Genomic DNA, 18,128 nt, shown 5'->3' with positions numbered 1-18,128 from the left:
CACTATCTATGGATCATAATTAGAGATGAGCGAACATGCTCGTCCGAGCTTGATGCTCGGTCGAGCATTAGGGTACTCGAAACTGCTCGTTGCTCGGACGAATACTTCGCCCGCTCGAGAAAATGGCAGCTCCCGCCGTTTTGCTTTTTGGCGGCCAGAAACAGAGCCAATCACAAGCCAGGAGACTCTGCACTCCACCCAGCATGACGTGGTACCCTTACACGTCGATAGCAGTGGTTGGCTGGCCAGATCAGGTGACCCTGGGATAGACTAGCCGCTGCCCGCGCTGCTCGGATCATTCTGTGTCTGGATGCCGCTAGGGAGAGAGCTGCTGCTGGTCAGGGAAAGCGTTAGGGTGTTCTATTAGCTTACTGTTAGGCAGGAGTGATTCTCAAAGAACCCAACAGCCCTTCTTAGGGCTACAATAACGTTCTACTTTTTTTATTTTAATTTGCATCTAGTACCATTTTGTGAGGAATTAGCAGGGGGACTTGCTACCGTTGTGTTTAGCTCTTAGTGGCACACATATCCATAGCAAAGACCGAAGTGGGAAAATTTAGTAGGGGTTGGATTTCAATTAGGCACTAACTCAGTGTCATCTCATCTGGCATAGTAGTGTGCTTTGATACTTGGCTAGAAAATAGCCATAGGAGAATACAAAGAGCTTACTTACGCCTACAGTAGCGTTCTATATATTTGATTTCTGGTTGATCTGCTGGTGGCTGTACTTTCTGCAGTGCATGTACTAGCCAATTCTGAGCAATTTGTAGTGAGACTTGCGACCGCTGTGTTCTGCGCTTAGTGACGCACATATCCATAGCAAAGACCGAAGTGGGAAAATTTAGTAGGGGTTGGATTTCAATTAGGCACTAACTCAGTGTCATCTCATCTGGCATAGTAGTGTGCTTTGATACTTGGCTAGAAAATAGCCATAGGAGAATACAAAGAGCTTACTTACGCCTACAGTAGCGTTCTATATATTTGATTTCTGGTTGATCTGCTGGTGGCTGTACTTTCTGCAGTGCATGTACTAGCCAATTCTGAGCAATTTGTAGTGAGACTTGCGACCGCTGTGTTCTGCGCTTAGTGACGCACATATCCATAGCAAAGACCGAAGTGGGAAAATTTAGTAGGGGTTGGATTTCAATTAGGCACTAACTCAGTGTCATCTCATCTGGCATAGTAGTGTGCTTTGATACTTGGCTAGAAAATAGCCATAGCAATAGGATAGCATTGTTTGGTTTTAAAAACTCAACAAAAAACACAAAAAAAACAAAAAACACAAAAAAAAACAAAAAACACAAAAAAAACAAAAAAAAGTTAAAAAAAAATAAAGTTATAACTCTCATTTTAAAAATGTTTAACCCGAGGGCTAGGGGTAGAGGACGAGGGCGGGGACGTGGGCGTCCAACTACTGCAGGGGTCAGAGGCCGTGGTCCTGGGCGGGGTGAGACACCACCTGCTGATGAGGGAGCAGGGGAACGCCGCAGAGCTACACTCCCTAGGTTCATGTCTGAAGTTACTGGGACTCGTGGTAGAGCACTGTTGAGGCCAGAACAGTGCGAACAGGTGATGTCGTGGATTGCTGACAATGCTTCGAGCAATTTGTCCACCACCAGTCAGTCTTCCACGCAGTCCACCCATGTCACCGAAATCGCCACTCCTCCAGCTCCTGCACCTCAGCCTCCTCCCCCCCAGTCTGCCCCCTCCCAGGAAAATTTGGCATTTGAACCGGCATACTCTGAGGAACTGTTTTCTGGACCCTTCCCACAGTCACAAACCACTTGTCCGGTTGCTGCTGAGCAATTTTCCGATGCCCAGGTTTTCCACCAGTCACAGTCTGTGGGTGATGATGACCTTCTTGACGTAGTGGAAGTGTGTAAAGAGGTGACCGACGATGAGGAGACACGGTTGTCAGACAGTGGGGAAGTTGTTGTCAGGGCAGGAAGTCCGAGGGGGGAGCAGACTGAGGGATCGGAGGATGATGAGGTGACAGACCCAAGCTGGGTTGAGAGGCCGGGTGAACACAGTGCTTCTGAGACGGAGGAGAGTCCTCGACCAGAACAGGTTGGAAGAGGCAGTGGTGGGGCCAGACGGAGAGGCAGGGCCAGAGCTGGTGCATCAGCGCCAAATGTGTCAACTAGTGAAGCTCCCGTGGCGAGGGCTCTTGCGGCGAGGGCTAGATCTTCAGAAGTCTGGAGGTTCTTTAAGGAAACACCGGATGACCGACGGACTGTGGTGTGCAACATTTGCCAAACCAGGCTCAGCAGGGGTTCCACCACTACTAGCTTAACTACCACCAGTATGCGCAGGCATATGAATGCTAAACACCCCACTCAGTGGCAACAAGCCCGTTCACCTCCGGCCGTGCACACCACTGCTCCTTCCCCTGTGTCAGCTGCTAGTCAGCCCCCTGCCCAGGACCCTGCCACAAAAACCCCATCGTCGCCTCCACGATCCTCCACAGCATCCACCAGCGTTCAGCTCTCCATACCCCAGACGCTGGAGCGGAAACGCAAATATAGTGCAACCCACCCGCACGCCCAAGCCCTTAATGTGCACATCTCCAGATTGCTTAGCCTGGAGATGCTGCCCTATAGGCTAGTAGAGACCGAGGCCTTTCGCAACCTCATGGCGGCGGCCGCCCCTCAGTATTCGGTCCCCAGCCGCCACTACTTTTCCCGATGTGCCGTCCCAGCCCTGCACCAGCACGTGTCAGACAACATCATCCGTGCCCTGACCAACGCCGTTTCTGACAAGGTCCACCTGACCACGGACACGTGGACGAGTGCTGCCGGGCAGGGCCACTATATATCGCTGACGGCACATTGGGTTAACTTGGTGGAGGCTGGGACCGAGTCTGACCCTGGGGCTGCTCATATACTGCCGACGCCGAGGATTGCGGGGCCTACCTCGGTCCAGGTGTTTCAGGCCTACTATGCCTCCTCCTCCTCCCACCCCTCCTCCACCTCCTCCTCCGAACTACCATCCGTGGGCACGGCGCCATCAGTCGGTAGCTCTAGGCACAGCAGCAGTGCCGTCGCTAAGCGACAGCAGGCGGTGCTCAAACTGCTGAGCCTAGGCGACAAAAGGCACACCGCCCAAGAGCTATGACAGGGCATCACGGCGCAGACTGATCTGTGGCTGGCACCGCTGAACCTCAAGCCGGGAATGGTTGTGTGTGACAACGGCCGTAACCTGGTGGCGGCTCTGCAACTCGGCAGACTGACACATGTGCCATGCCTGGCCCATGTGTTAAATCTGATAGTTCAGCGTTTCCTCAAGACATACCCCAATCTGTCTGATTTGCTCACGAAGGTGCGCCGCATCTGTGCGCATTTCAGGAAGTCCAGCCCAGATGCTGCCATTCTCAGGGCAGCGCAGCGCCGCCTCCAACTGCCCGCTCACCGACTGTTGTGCGACGTGCCCACGAGGTGGAATTCAACACTGACCATGTTATCCAGAGTTTACCAGCAGCGCAGAGCGATTGTAGACTGCCAGATGTCAACTTCCACCAGAACTGGTAGTCAGGTCAGTCAGCTTCCTCAAGTCTACAATGAGGAGTGGACGTGGATGTCTGATATCTGTCAGGTGCTGAGTAACTTTGAGGAGTCAACACAGATGGTCAGTGGCGATGCCGCCATCATCAGCCTCACCATCCCGCTGCTTGGCCTGTTGAAAAACTCTCTGGTCAGCATGAAGTCGGAAGCTTTGCGCTCGTCACAAGAGACAGGGGAAGAATATTCCCTTGTTGATAGCCAAAGCACCCTCAGGTCTGTTTCTCAGCGCATATCGGAGGAGGTGGAGGTGGAGGAGGATGAGGAGGAAGAGGAGGAGAATGTTGGCGAGACACAAGAGGGGACCATTGTTGAGTCCTTCACTGTTCAGCGTGTATGGGCAGAAGAAGAGGAGTTGGAGGAGTTGGAGGAGGAGGAAATGGACAGTCAGGCCAGTGAGGGGAGTGAATTCTTACGCGTTGGTACTCTGGCGCATATGGCAGATTTCATGCTAGGCTGCCTATCCCGTGACCCTCGCGTTCAAAGAATTTATTCCAGCACCGATTACTGGGTGTTCACTCTCCTGGACCCACGGTACAAGCAAAATCTTCCCACTCTCATCCCTGCAGAGGAAAGTAGTGTGAGAATGCATGAATACCAGCAGGCCCTGGTGCACAAGCTGAAACAGTATTTCCCTTCTGACAGCGCTAGCGGCAGAGTGCGTAGTTCTGCGGGACAAGTAGCGAGGGAGAGTAGGCGAGCAGGCAGCTTGTCCAGCACTGGCAAGGGTACGCTTTACAAGGCTTTTGCCAGCTTTATGTCACCCCAGCAAGACACTGTCACCTGTCCCCAGTCTCGGCAGAGTAGGGCTGATCTTTACAGAAAGATGGTGAGGGAGTACGTAGCTGACCATACCATCGTCCTAAATGATCACACAGCTCCCTACAACTACTGGGTTTCAAAGCTGGACATGTGGCACGAACTGGCGCTGTACGCCTTGGAGGTTCTTGCCTGCCCTGCCGCTAGCGTCTTGTCCGAGCGGGTTTTCAGTGCAGCTGGTGGCATCATCACCGATAAGCGTACACGCCTGTCGACTGACAGCGCTGACAGGCTGACGCTTATTAAAATGAATAAAGGCTGGATTTCTCAGAATTTCCAATCTCCACCAGGTGAAGGAAGCTCAACCTGAATAATTGATCCACTCCTCCTCCTCCTCATTTTCCTCCTTCTCCTCCTCTTTGTACAGTAAAGCAGAGGAAACTGGCTATTTTTTGACAGGGCCCACTGGCTCTTGCTATAGTACTTCATGCATTTAATTTTTCTGGAGGGCCACCTACCCGGTCCTCTGTTTGAAACAATTTTTGTGAGTGCCACATACAGGCACTCAATCTATTCCATTTTACTGGAGGGCCACCTACCTGCTCCTCTGGTTTGAAAATTTTTTGGGACTGCCACATACAGGCACTCAATCTATTCCATTTTACTGCAGGGCCACCTACCTGCTCCTCTGGTTTGAAACATTTTTGGGACTGCCACATACAGGCACTCAATCTATTCCATTTTACTGGAGGGCCACCTACCTGCTCCTCTGGTTTGAAAAATTTTTGGGACTGCCACATACAGGCACTCAATCTATTCCATTTTACTGCAGGGCCACCTACCTGCTCCTCTGGTTTGAAACATTTTTGGGACTGCCACATACAGGCACTCAATCTATTCCATTTTACTGGAGGGCCACCTACCTGCTCCTCTGGTTTGAAAAATTTTTGGGACTGCCACATACAGGCACTCAATCTATTCCATTTTTCTGGAGGGCCACCTACCCGGTCCTCTGTTTTAAAAAATTTTTGGGACTGCCACATACAGGCACTCAATCTATTCCATTTTACTGGAGGGCCACCTACCTGCTCCTCTGGTTTGAATAATTTTTGGGACTGCCACATACAGGCACTCAATCTATTCCATTTTACTGGAGGGCCACCTACCTGCTCCTCTGGTTTGAAAAATGTTTGGGACTGCCACATACAGGCACTATCCAAATTAAATTGTCTCCATAGCAGCCTCCACACGTTGTCTCCATTGCTACCTCCAAAAGTCGTCCATATAGCTGCCTCCATACATCGTCCCTTTATCAAACGAGGTGTGTCAGGCAGAAATTTGGGTTGTTTTCATGGATTCCACATCAAAGTTGTTAACTTTGTCGCCACCCTGCTGTGTTATCCACAAAATATACTGGCAAACTTTTACCATTTAGGGATATTATTTCAGCGCTTCTTGCGCATCTGTTTACATTCCCCTCACCCGGCATATCCTAAACTTATAAGAACGCTACTACACTTGATCTTATACAAAAGGTTCTTAGAAGTGCTGTTTGGGGAGTAGCCTAGAGACAGGGGCTGGGATTGGCGAAAGCTCGCCTGGCAGCGGAGCGCCAGCTCCATGCGCATCATGCGCTTCTTGCGCATCTGTTTACATTCCCCTCACCCGCCATATCCCAAACTTATAAGAACGCTACTACACTTAACTTGGTGCAGGCTGGGACCGAGTCTGACCCTGGGGCTGGTCATATACTGCCGACGCAGAGAATTTCGGGGCCTACCTCGGTCCAGGTCTCAAAGGCCTACTATACCTCCTCCCACCCCTCCTCCACCTCCTCCGAATTACCATCCGTGGGCATGGCGCCATCAGTCGGTAGCTCTAGGCACAGCAGCAGTGCCGTCGCTAAGCGACAGCAGGCGGTGCTGAAACTGCTGAGCCTAGGCGATAAAAGGCACACCGCCCAAGAGCTATTACAGGGCATTCCACATCAAAGTTGTTAACTTTGTCGCCACCCTGCTGTGTAATCCACAAAATATACCTGCAAACTTTTACCATTTAGGGATATTATTTCAGCGCTTCTTGCGCATCTGTTTACATTCCCCTCACCCGCCATATCCTAAACTTATAAGAACGCTACTACACTTGATCTTATACAAAAGGTTCTTAGAAGTGCTGTTTGGGGAGTAGCCTAGAGACAGGGGCTTGGATTGGCGAAAGCTCGCCTGGCTGCAGAGCGCCAGCTCCATCCCAAGATCCAACTAACATAGTTGCAGCACCTTTAATCTACTACTAGTTCACTGCCTCCATAATAATAATAATAATAATCTTTATTTATATAGCGTCATCATATTCTGTAGCGCTTTACAAATCATAGGAAACAAATACAAATGTAATGTAACAGAGCATAACATTTGTATGGAACAACAGGAGTGAGGTCCCTGCTCGCCAGAGCTTACGGTTTATGAAGATGATGGGGTAACACGAGGTAAAAGAATATTTAATGGTCAAGCCATTCTTCTTAGGGAATAGAAAAAAATATAATAAATGGAATTGCTGTCGCTTGAACCACTCAGCCGTCATCTTATATACCAGGTCCAGGGTGAATGGGACTGCAGAGAAGTCTGGTGCCTGTTGGTTGCTGGATAACAGATGGGAGGACGACACAGGACGGGTTAGTAGAAGAGTTAAAACTTCATGCAGTTAATGAGTGTTATAGGCTTGCCTAAAGAAATGGGTTTTAAGAGCACGTTTGAAACTTTGGAGGTTAGGTATTAGTCTGATAGTCCGGGGCAGAGCATTCCATAGAATTGGTGCAGCTCTAGAGAAGTCTTGGAGACGCGAGTGGGAGGTCCGCACTAGGGTAGAGGTTAATCTAAGATCACTGGCGGATCTAAGAGCACGGGTTGGGCGATAGACTGAGATAAGAGAGGAGAGGTAGGGGGGTGCAGCATTATACAGAGCTTTATGGATGAGGGTTATTATTATTTTAAACTGTATTCGAAAGGAGACTGGCAGCCAGTGCAGCGACTGGCATGAACTGTAAGCATACATGGTCCCCTTATCAAACGAGCTGTGTCAGGCAGAATTTTGGGTTGTTTTCATGGCTTCCATGTTAACATTGTCGCCACCCTGCTGTGTAATCCACAAAATATACTGGCAAACTTTTATCATGTACCGATATTATTTGAGCGCTTCTTGCTCACCTCCTTTGGTTCCTCTCTGACACCCATTGGTTTGAAGCCTGAGTCCAATTAGGGTATGTCGCCATGCCACTCTCTAGCCTGCTGCCGCTGCCTCTGCATGCCGTCCCCTATAGTGTCAGGGTCAATTATTGGATGTTTTAGATGCTATCTAGCTTCATTCTGTCACTCTGTCATCGCCATGCTGTTGCCCATAATTTTGGCATAATGTTGCGATTATGCAGCCTCAGAGGCATCCATGCATGCTGCCCCTGCTGTTTCCTGTCCATTTCCGTGGTGTTTCCATCCTTTTCTGAGGTTCCCAGGTGTTTGGCCAAGCTTCCCTGTGCAGAGCCTTGGTCCCCTTGAAAAATGCTCGAGTCTCCCATTGACTTCAATGGGGCTCGTTATTCGAGACGAGCACTCGAGCATCGGGAAAAGTTCGTCTCGAATAACGAGTACCCGAGAATTTTAGTGCTTGCTCATCTCACTCAACTACATATGACAACCTCACTCTCTATGGATCTGACTAGAGGCGAACAACTCGCCATCAAAGAAATCAAAGATAACCCGTACATTATGGTACGACCCTCGGATAAGGGGGGTACCATAGTGGTTCTGGATAAAGAATTATATCGTAGATCCGTTCTACAATTACTGGACGATGGTGTCACATATAAAAAGCTATCAAAGGACCCCACACCGTCAGTTACCCAAACATTGACAAAGCTTTTACAAGAAGGTTCGCATCTACAGTTGTTCGATACAAACACCATGGACTTCCTTCTACCCTCTCATCCGATATGTCCTCATTTTTACGCATTACCAAAGACGCACAAAGGCACTTTTCCTTATTCATATCGCCCCATCGTGTCGGGAAACAACTCACTCCTGGAAAGACTGGGCTCGTGGTTAGACACCCTTCTGCAGCCCCTTGTCAAGCGACTTCCCGCTTACATCAGAGACAGTAAAGCAGTCCTCGCAGCAATGGACAAATTTACTTGGTCACAAAACTACACATGGCTATCATGTGATGCTACAGCACTGTATACCTCAATCCCCCATGGCTATCATGTGATGTTACAGCACTGTATACTTCAATCCCCCATGGCTATCATGTGATGTTACAGCACTGTATACTTCAATCCCCCATGGCTATCATGTGATGCTACAGCACTGTATACCTCAATCCCCCATGGCTTAGCTTGCAGTGCAATAGCATATCATCTTGCTAAATACAGTCTGTATCCTGAGACTTTGCAGGACTACATTGTGTCCGTTTTACATTTCTTATTGTCCAATAACTTTTTTACCTTTGATAACCAGTTTTTTCTCCAACAGGTGGGGTGCCCCATGGGGGCCCGTTTTTCCCCCTCCCTGGCAAATCTTTTTGTCGCCATGTGGGAGGAACGAGTCTTATACCACGAATATAATCCGTTTTTGTCTGATATTCAATGGTATGGGCGTTACATCGACGACTGTCTCCTGGTGTGGTCTGGGCACCGGGAGACAGTCGCCGATTTTGTGGCGTACCTCAACAATAACGAATTTAATTTGAAATTTACTTATGATTTTCAGGAATCCACTATTGCTTTCTTGGATGTCCGTCTGTCCGGACACCCAGACACTAATACAGTGACTACAGAACTTTACAGAAAGCCAACATCAGGCAACACATTACTCAGGGCAGACAGCAATCACATCAAACACACTATAAGGAATTTACCTATAGGTGAATATATTCGAGCGAAAAGGGCTTCCTCCTCTCAACAAAGCTACTACAAAACATGAAAAGAGCTTGAAGCTCGTTTAAAAGTAAGAGGATACAGTAGAGCATTATGTAGAAGAGCGCAAAGGATAGCAGACGCACAACCGCGATCGCATTACCTTAAAGACAAAACCCCCGACACTTCCAATAACCAAACAAAAATATACTTCAGTACTCGTTACAGTAATCAAAACGAGCAAATCATTTCTATTATCAAAAAGTATCTACCCATCTTGCACCATAACGACACTCTTAAAAACATCTTAGACAATGGCATAAACTTTGTCCCCACCAGAGCTGCTACTTTGGGCAATTTACTTTCACCCAATGTCTTTGTATCCAAAGAATTACAAACTCCTTGGCTCACCCATAAAGGCAGTTTCTGTTGTGGCTGTACAAGATGTAACATGTGTAAACTCATGCCCAAAACACAGACCTTCAAATCTTACAGCAGTGAAAAAAGTTTTTCCATTCACAGCTACATAAACTGCGAAACCAGTTGGGTCATCTATGTCATTGAATGTACACAATGCTGTCTCCAGTATGTAGGATGCACAGCAAGAAAACTTAAAGATCGCATCTCAGAGCACATCACAGGCGCTAACCCCAAGACATTAGCCAGCACCCGGAGCATCACGGGCGCATCCAAACACTTTCCAGACCTACATGCGGGGAACATACAGTACATGAGAGTTACAGGAATAGATTGAGTTTTTCCCAATAAAAGAGGAGGTGATAGAAACAAACAGTTGTATCTCAAAGAAGCAAAATGGATACTCACCTTAGGCACACGCCATCCACAGGGCCTAAACTATAGAAACGATCTTACATATGTATACTAACACATATATCTACTGTCTATCACCTGCTCATCTGAACTCTTTTTCCTCATCCCACTTTTTCTAAGTTTACAACATATTGTAAACATTTCTATGTTTACAGTTTACATCACCAGGGCAACTGTTACTCTTACATATGTATACTAACACATATATCTACTGTCTATCACCTGCCCATCTGAACTCTTTTTCCTCATCCCACTTTTTCTAAGTTTACAACATATTGTAAGCATTTCTATGTTTACAGTTTACATCACCATAGCAATTGTTACTCTTACATATGTATACTAACACATATATCTACTGTTCATTACCTGCCCATTTGAACTCTTTTTCCTCATTCCACTTTTTCTAAGTTTACAACATATTGTAAACATTTCTATGTTTACAGCTTACATCACCATGGCAACTGTTATTCCCCTTCTTAAGGGCCACATGACTCATGGGCGTTTCCTCCTAACCTAGGAACAGAAGATATAGCTAAGTCCCAAGCCCTAAACAGTCACATGACTGACGGGTGTTTTCCTCTGTCACAGCTCAGGAGGCGGGGCCAAATTTCATGCTCCACATATCTATTTTCTTTTGTATTTCTACCCCATTTCCTTATCTATACTTTCTTTCCATCAGTGTCGCTTTAACGCATCCCAATCTAGTAATTTACCAACACATTCATATTGTTCATGTCTCTCTTTGCACTCACTAGTCACATGACCTCTGGGCGTTTCCTCCTGTCACATGATATGGAGGCAGGTCTTTCACATGTGATCTGGGCTTTAAATGTCGGTCAGTCTATATGCTTGCTAGGTATGAGTAAGGACTGCTAAAAATGTAAAGGTCCGAAACGCGTCACCCAGTCCTGTTTGTACAAACATGTTTTTATCATGTTTTGTTATTTTTTCACTATGTTTGCGATTTTAACCACTCTTTTTTGATACTAATAAACTTTCAAGATTTTTACTCAAGCTGGTGCCGAAGGACGCTTTTCTCCTTTTGTTTATTCTTGCATATCCTACCTGGCACCGGACCAGGCTTGTTAGTCCCGGCGAGCACAGCAGCATTTACACGGAGCGACCCACCCATTTTCTACAGGTGAGCTTACACTTTTGTTCTATCCCACCTTTTTGCGTTATTTCAATGTGTTCTTACAAGTAAAACATATGGAAACATGTGTAATATTTTTTTTTACAATAAAAATACTTTTATTCTATTTATTTTATTAATTTACTGCTCAATCTCGAGCCGGCGAGATACTCGCTCATCTCTACCCACCACTCCAATCAGAACTGGGTTGAGGTTAAATGGCTCATTCCCGTGTGGTGAATGTTCTATTTGTCTCCTTATGCAGGTCTCCAAGAACCATCTGACCGTCCATGGCCATGATACAATCTTTCTACATTCCTACATTAACTGTAAATCAAGAAATGTAGTCTATGCATTAATCTGCCCCTGTGAGAAGATCTATGTGGGACAAACGACTCAGGAGCTCAGGAGGAGGATCCAGCAACACGTGTCCACCATCACTCATGCTGAATCCAGTTTCTCACAGGGCAAGACCCTATCCACCGTTGCTATGCATTTTCGCCTACATCATGCAGGTAGGACACGCGGCCTCAGAGTTGTTGCTCTCGACATGATCCATCCATTGATACGGGGTGGCAACATCACACTTGAGCTTCTACGCAAGGAAGCTTGGTGGATTTACAAACTTGGTACTTTGGCACCCAATGGCATTAACAAGGATCTTTTATTTACAGGCTTTTACAAGCAAAAATGAGGATCACTTGCACTCTGATTGTTTCGCCATTAAAAGCCTGGTAAATATCACCAATCACTGTATTTATGTTTATCCTGTAAGCCTTTCTTTTACTTCTCCTATATCCCCCCCCCTTTTTTTTCTTCCCCTTCTTTCTTTAATTTTCCCCTGTTTTTTTTTTCCCCTTCTCACTTTTGTTCGGTTGGTTACACATTTTCACTCTTTCTTTTTTTGCTCTGACACACCCAGGGATCATTCATCCCCTTATAGTCAGGTATTTAGATATGCTCTTAATCACGTCACGCCATGTGGGGGTTCACATCTCTAATACACATCTATTTTTCTTATTGTAGTATGGTAAGCACAAATTGTTTTTCCTTTTCACTAGGTCAGTTTGATATTGTTTTATTCACTATCCTCGGATTTGACCTCTCCAAGAGCATGTTGAAAACAACTAACAACAATCAAAAAACTCTTTTCCTCTGATACCTACCTGCGATGTCTTAGAGGAGAAGCCCACGTCCTAGATGTACTATGTTCATCTTATCGCTGTCTGGTGGCCAGCCCGTTTCCATTTCTACTGGGGACTGACTGACACTGTTAGACCAAATTGTCTCTGATATACCAAATGATTTATGTATTTATTAATTGTATGTGATACTAATACTTAGCAATTGCTTCTGATACCCATTTTTCGACCAAATATTTCTATATCTTAATTTTTTGGCATCTGTGCTTATGTGTGAGGGTCCCCCCTCACAATCCTACTTTTAACATTATATTGGGGGTCGTCTTAGGTTGTACTGCATATCTTAGTACCATTGTGGATATTATAAGCTGTACCTCATATTTATCGTTTGATCTCTTTATCTGATACCTTGTTGGGTTATGCTCTTGTGCTTGCCGAACACGAATCCTTGGTTATAACTAGAGATGAGCGAGCACTAAAATGCTCGGGTACTCGTTATTCGAGACGAACTTTTCCCGATGCTCGAGTGCTCGTCTCGAATAACGAGCCCCATTGAAGTCAATGGGAGACTCGAGCATTTTTCAAGGGGACCAAGGCTCTGCACAGGGAAGCTTGGCCAAACACCTGGGAATCTCAGAAAAGGATGGAAACACCACGGAAATGGACAGGAAACAGCTGGGGCAGCATGCATGGATGCCTCTGAGGCTGCTTAATCGCACCATTATGCCAAAATTATGGGCAACAGCATGGCCCTGACAGAGTGACAGAATAAAGCTAGATAGCATCTAAAACATCCAATAATTGACCCTGACACTATAGGGGACGGCATGCAGAGGCAGCAGCAGCAGGCTAGAGAGTGTCATGGTGACATACCCTAAATAGACTCAGGCTTCAAACCAATGGGTGGCAGAGAGGAACCAAAGGAGGTGAGCAAGAAGCGCTCAAATAATATCGGTACATGATAAAAGTTTGCCAGTACATTTTGTGGATTACTAAGCAGGGTGACAAAGTTAACATGGAAGCCATGAAAACAACCCAAAATTCTGCCTGACACAGCTCGTTTGATAAGGGGACCATGTATGGAGGCAGTGAACTAGTAGTAGATTAAAGGTGCTGCAGTTAAAACTATGTTAGTTGGATCTTGGCATGGAGCTGGCGCTCCGCTGCCAGGCGAGCTTTCGCCAATCCAAGCCCCTGTCTCTAGGCTACTCCCCAAACAGCACTTCTAAGAACCTTTTGTATAAGATCAAGTGTAGTAGCGTTCTTATAAGCTTGGGATATGGCGGGTGAGGGGAATGTAAACAGATGCGCAAGAAGCGCTGAAATAATATCGGTAAATGATAAAAGTTTGCCAGTATATTTTGGGGATTACACAGCAGGGTGGCGACAAAGTTAACAAGTTTGATGTGGAATGCCCTGTAATAGCTCTTGGGCGGTGTGCCTTTTATCGCCTAGGCTCAGCAGTTTGAGCACCGCCTGCTGTCGCTTAGCGACGGCACTGCTGCTGTGCCTAGAGCTACCGACTGATGGGGCCATGGCCACGGATGGTAATTCGGAGGAGGAGGAGGTGGAGGAGGGGTGGGAGGAGGAGGAGGTATAGTAGGCCTTTGAGACCTGGACCGAGGTAGGCCCCGCAATCCTCGGCGTCGGCAGTATATGACCAGCCCCACATGTCCAGCTTTGAAACCCAGTAGTTGTAGGGAGCTGTGTGATCATTTAGGACGATGGTATGGTCAGCTACGTACTCCCTCACCATCTTTCTGTAAAGATCAGCCCTACTCTGCCGAGACTGGGGACAGGTGACAGTGTCTTGCTGGGGTGACATAAAGCTGGCAAAAGCCTTGTAAAGCGTACCCTTGCCAGTGCTGGACAAGCTGCCTGCTCGCCTACTCTCCCTTGCTACTTTTACCGCAGAACTACGCACTCTGCCACTAGCGCTGTCAGAAGGGAAATACTGTTTCAGCTTGTGCACCAGGGCCTGCTGGTATTCATGCATTCTCTTACTCCTTTCCTCTCCAGGGATGAGAGTGGAAAGATTTTGCTTGTACCGTGGGTCCAGGAGAGTGAATACCCAGTAATCGGTGCTGGAATAAATTCTTTGAACGCGAGGGTCACGGGATAGGCAGCCTAGCATGAAATCTGCCATATGCGCCAGAGTCCCAACGCGCAAGAATTCACTCCCCTCACTGGCCTGACTGCCCATTTCCTCCTCCTCCAACTCCTCTTCTTCTGCCCATACACGCTGAACAGTGAAGGTCTGAGCAATGCTCCCCTCTTGTGTCTCGCCAACATTCTCCTCCTCTTCCTCCTCATCCTCCTCCACCTCCTCCGATATGCGCTGAGAAACAGACCTGAGGGTGCTTTGGCTATCAACAAGGGAATCTTCTTCCCCCGTCTCTTGTGACGAGCGCAAAGCTTCCGACTTCATGCTGATCAGAGAGTTTTTCAACAGGCCAAGCAGCGGGATGGTGAGGCTGATGATGGCGGCATCGCCACTGACCATCTGTGTTGACTCCTCAAAGTTACTCAGCACCTGACAGATATCAGACATCCACGTCCACTCCTCATTGTAGACTTGAGGAAGCTGACTGACCTGACTACCAAGTTGACATCTGGCAGTCTACAATCGCTCTGCGCTGCTGGTAAACTCTGGATAACATGGTTAATGTTGAATTCCACCTCGTGGGCAAGTCGCACAACAGTCGGTGAGCGGGCAGTTGGAGGCGGCGCTGCGCTGCCCTGAGAGTGGCAGCATCTGTGCTGGACTTCCTGAAATGCGCACAGATGCGGCGCACCTTCGTGAGCAAATCTGACAGATTGGGGTATGTCTTGAGGAAACGCTGAACTATCAGATTTAACACATGGGCCAGGCATGGCACATGTGTCAGTCTGCCGAGTTGCAGAGCCGCCACCAGGTTACGGCCGTTGTCACACACAACCATGCCTGGCTTCAGGTTCAGCGGTGCCAGCCACAGATCAGTCTGCGCCGTGATGCCCTGTAATAGTTCTTGGGCGGTGTGCCTTTTGTCGCCTAGGCTCAGCAGTTTGAGCACCGCCTGCTGTCGCTTAGCGACGGCACTGCTGCTGTGCCTAGAGCTAGCGACTGATGGCGCCATGCCCATGGATGGTAGTTCGGAGGAGGAGGTGGAGGAGGGGTGGGAGGAGGCATAGTAGGCCTTTGAGACCTGGACCGAGGTAGGCCCCGCAATCCTCGGCGTCGGCAGTATATGACCAGCCCCAGGGTCAGACTCGGTCCCAGCCTCCACCAAGTTAACCCAATGTGCCGTCAGCGATATATAGTGGCCCTGCCCGGCAGCACTCATCCACGTGTCCGTGGTCAGGTGGACCTTGCCAGAAACGGCGTTGGTCAGGGCACGGATGATGTTGTCTGACACGTGCTGGTGCAGGGCTGGGACGGCACATCGGGAAAAGTAGTGGCGGCTGGGGACCGAATCCCGAGGGGCGGCCGCCGCCATGAGGTTGCGAAAGGCCTCGGTCTCTACTAGCCTATAGGGCAGCATCTCCAGGCTAAGCAATCTGGAGATGTGGACATTAAGGGCTTGGGCGTGCGGGTGGGTTGCACTATATTTTCTTTTCCGCTCCAGCGTCTGGGGTATGGAGAGCTGAACGGTGGTGGATGCTGTGGAGGATCATGGAGGCGACGATGGGGTTTTTGTGCCAGGGTCCTGGGCAGGGGGCTGACTATCAGCTGACACAGGGGAAGGAGCAGTGGTGTGCACGGCCGGAGGTGAACGGGCTTGGTGCCACTGATTCGGGTGTTTAGCATTCATATGCCTGCGCATACTGGTGGTAGTTAAGCTAGTAGTGGTGGAACCCCTGCTGATCCTGGTTTGGCAAAGGTTGCACACCACAGTCCGTCGGTCATCCGGTGTTTCCTTAAAGAACCTCCAGACTTCGGAAAATCTAGCCCTCGCCGCGGGAGCCCTCGCCACGGGAGCTTCACTACGTGACACATTTGGCGCTGATGCACCTGCTCTGGCCCTGCCTCTCCGTCTGGCCCCACCACTGCCTCTTCCAACCTGTTCTGCTATAGGACTCTCCTCCGTCTCAGAAGCACTGTGTTCACCCGGCCTCTCAACCCAGCTTGGGTCTGTCACCTCATCATCCTCCGATCCCTCAGTCTGCTCCCCCCTCGGACTTCCTGCCCTGACAACAACTTCACCACTGTCTGACAACCGTGTCTCCTCATCGTCGGACACCTCTTTACACACTTCTTCCACTACGTCAAGAAGGTCATCATCACCCACAGACTGCGACTGGTGGAAAACCTGGGCATCGGAAAATTGCTCAGCAGCAACCGGACAAGTGGTTTGTGAGTGTGGGAAGGGTCCAGAAAACAGTTCCTCAGAGTATGCCGGTTCAATTGCCAAATTTTCCTGGGAGGGGGCAGACTGGGGGGGAGGAGGCTGAGGTGCAGGAGCTGGAGGAGTGCCGATTTCGGTGACATGGGTGGACTGCGTGGAAGACTGACTGGTGGACAAATTGCTCGAAGCATTGTCGGCAATCCACAACATCACCTGTTCGCACTGTTCTGGCCTCAACAGTGCTCTACCACGAGTCCCAGTAACTTGAGACATGATGAACCTAGGGAGTGTAGCTCTGCGGCGTTCCCCTGTTCCCTCATTAGCAGGTGCTGTCTCACCCCGCCTAGGACCACGGCCTCTGACCCCTGCAGTAGATGGACGCCCACGTCCCCGCCCTCGTCCTCGTCCTCTACCCCTAGCCCTCGAGTTAAACATTTTGAAAATGTAAGTAATATAACTTTAATTTTTTTTTTACCTTTTTTTTGTGTTTTTTTGTGTTTTTTAGTTTTTTTTTGTGTTTTTTAGTTTTTAAAACCAAACAATGCTATCCTATTGCTATGGCTATTTTCTAGCCAAGTATGAAAGCACACTGCTATGCCAGATGAGATGACGCTGAGTTATGAAAAAATAAACGTAAAATAAAAAGGAAATGGCAGACTGTGCCTAATTGAAATCCAACCCCTAATAAATTTTCCCACTTCGGTCTTTGCGATGGATATGTGCGTCACTAAGCGCTAAACACAGCGGTCGCAAGTCTCACTCCAAATTCCTCACAATTGGCTAGTATATGCACTGCAGCAAGGACAGCCACCAGCAGATCAACCAGAAATAAAATATATATAACGCTATTGTAGGCGTAAGTAAGCCGTTTGGATTCTCCTTTGGCTATTTTCTAGCCAAGTATGAAAGCATACTGATGAGATGACGCTGAGTTATGAAAAAATAAACGTAAAATAAAAAGAAACTGGCAGACTGTGCCTAATTGAAATCAAACCCCTAATAAATTGTCCCACTTTGGTGTTTGAGGTGGATATGTGTGTCACTAAATGCTAAACACAACGGTAGCAAGTCCCCCTGCAAACTCCTCACAATATGGTACTAGCTGCACTACTAGTGCCAGCAAGCCCAGCCACAAGCAAACAAAAAAAAAAAGTATAACGTTATTGTAGCCCTAAGAAGGGCTGTTGGGTTCTTGTAGAATCACTCCTGCCTAACACTATTCTAATAGAACACCCTAACGCTTTCCCTGACCAGCAGCAGCTCTCTCCCTAGCGGCATCCAGACAGAGAATGATCCGAGCAGCGCGGGCAGCGGCTAGTCTATCCCAGGGTCACCTGATCTGGCCAGCCAACCACTGCTATCGACGTGTAAGTGTACCACGTCATGCTGGGTGGAGTGCAGAGTCTCCTGGCTTGTGATTGGCTCTGTTTCTGGCCGCCAAAAATCAAAACGGCGGGAGCTGCCATTTTCTCGAGCGGG

At 48.2% G+C, this 18,128-nt stretch overlaps 1 long non-coding RNA gene across 1 annotated transcript; it reads left to right on the top strand.

The window, feature by feature from the left end:
- Positions 1–11,854: 11,854 nt before the first annotated feature.
- LOC140113660 (uncharacterized) lies at positions 11,855–12,574 on the top strand. Its single transcript, XR_011852729.1, has 2 exons — positions 11,855–11,916; positions 12,244–12,574. It is a non-coding gene; the product is annotated as an uncharacterized lncRNA (long non-coding RNA).
- The last annotated feature ends 5,554 nt before the right edge of the window (positions 12,575–18,128 follow it).

This window comes from Engystomops pustulosus, chromosome 1 (assembly GCF_040894005.1).
Source record: "Engystomops pustulosus chromosome 1, aEngPut4.maternal, whole genome shotgun sequence".
NCBI classification, from domain to species: Eukaryota; Metazoa; Chordata; class Amphibia; order Anura; family Leptodactylidae; genus Engystomops; species Engystomops pustulosus.
The sequence above is the reverse complement of the archived record's forward strand: the minus strand, read 5'-3'. Positions and strand labels throughout refer to the sequence as shown.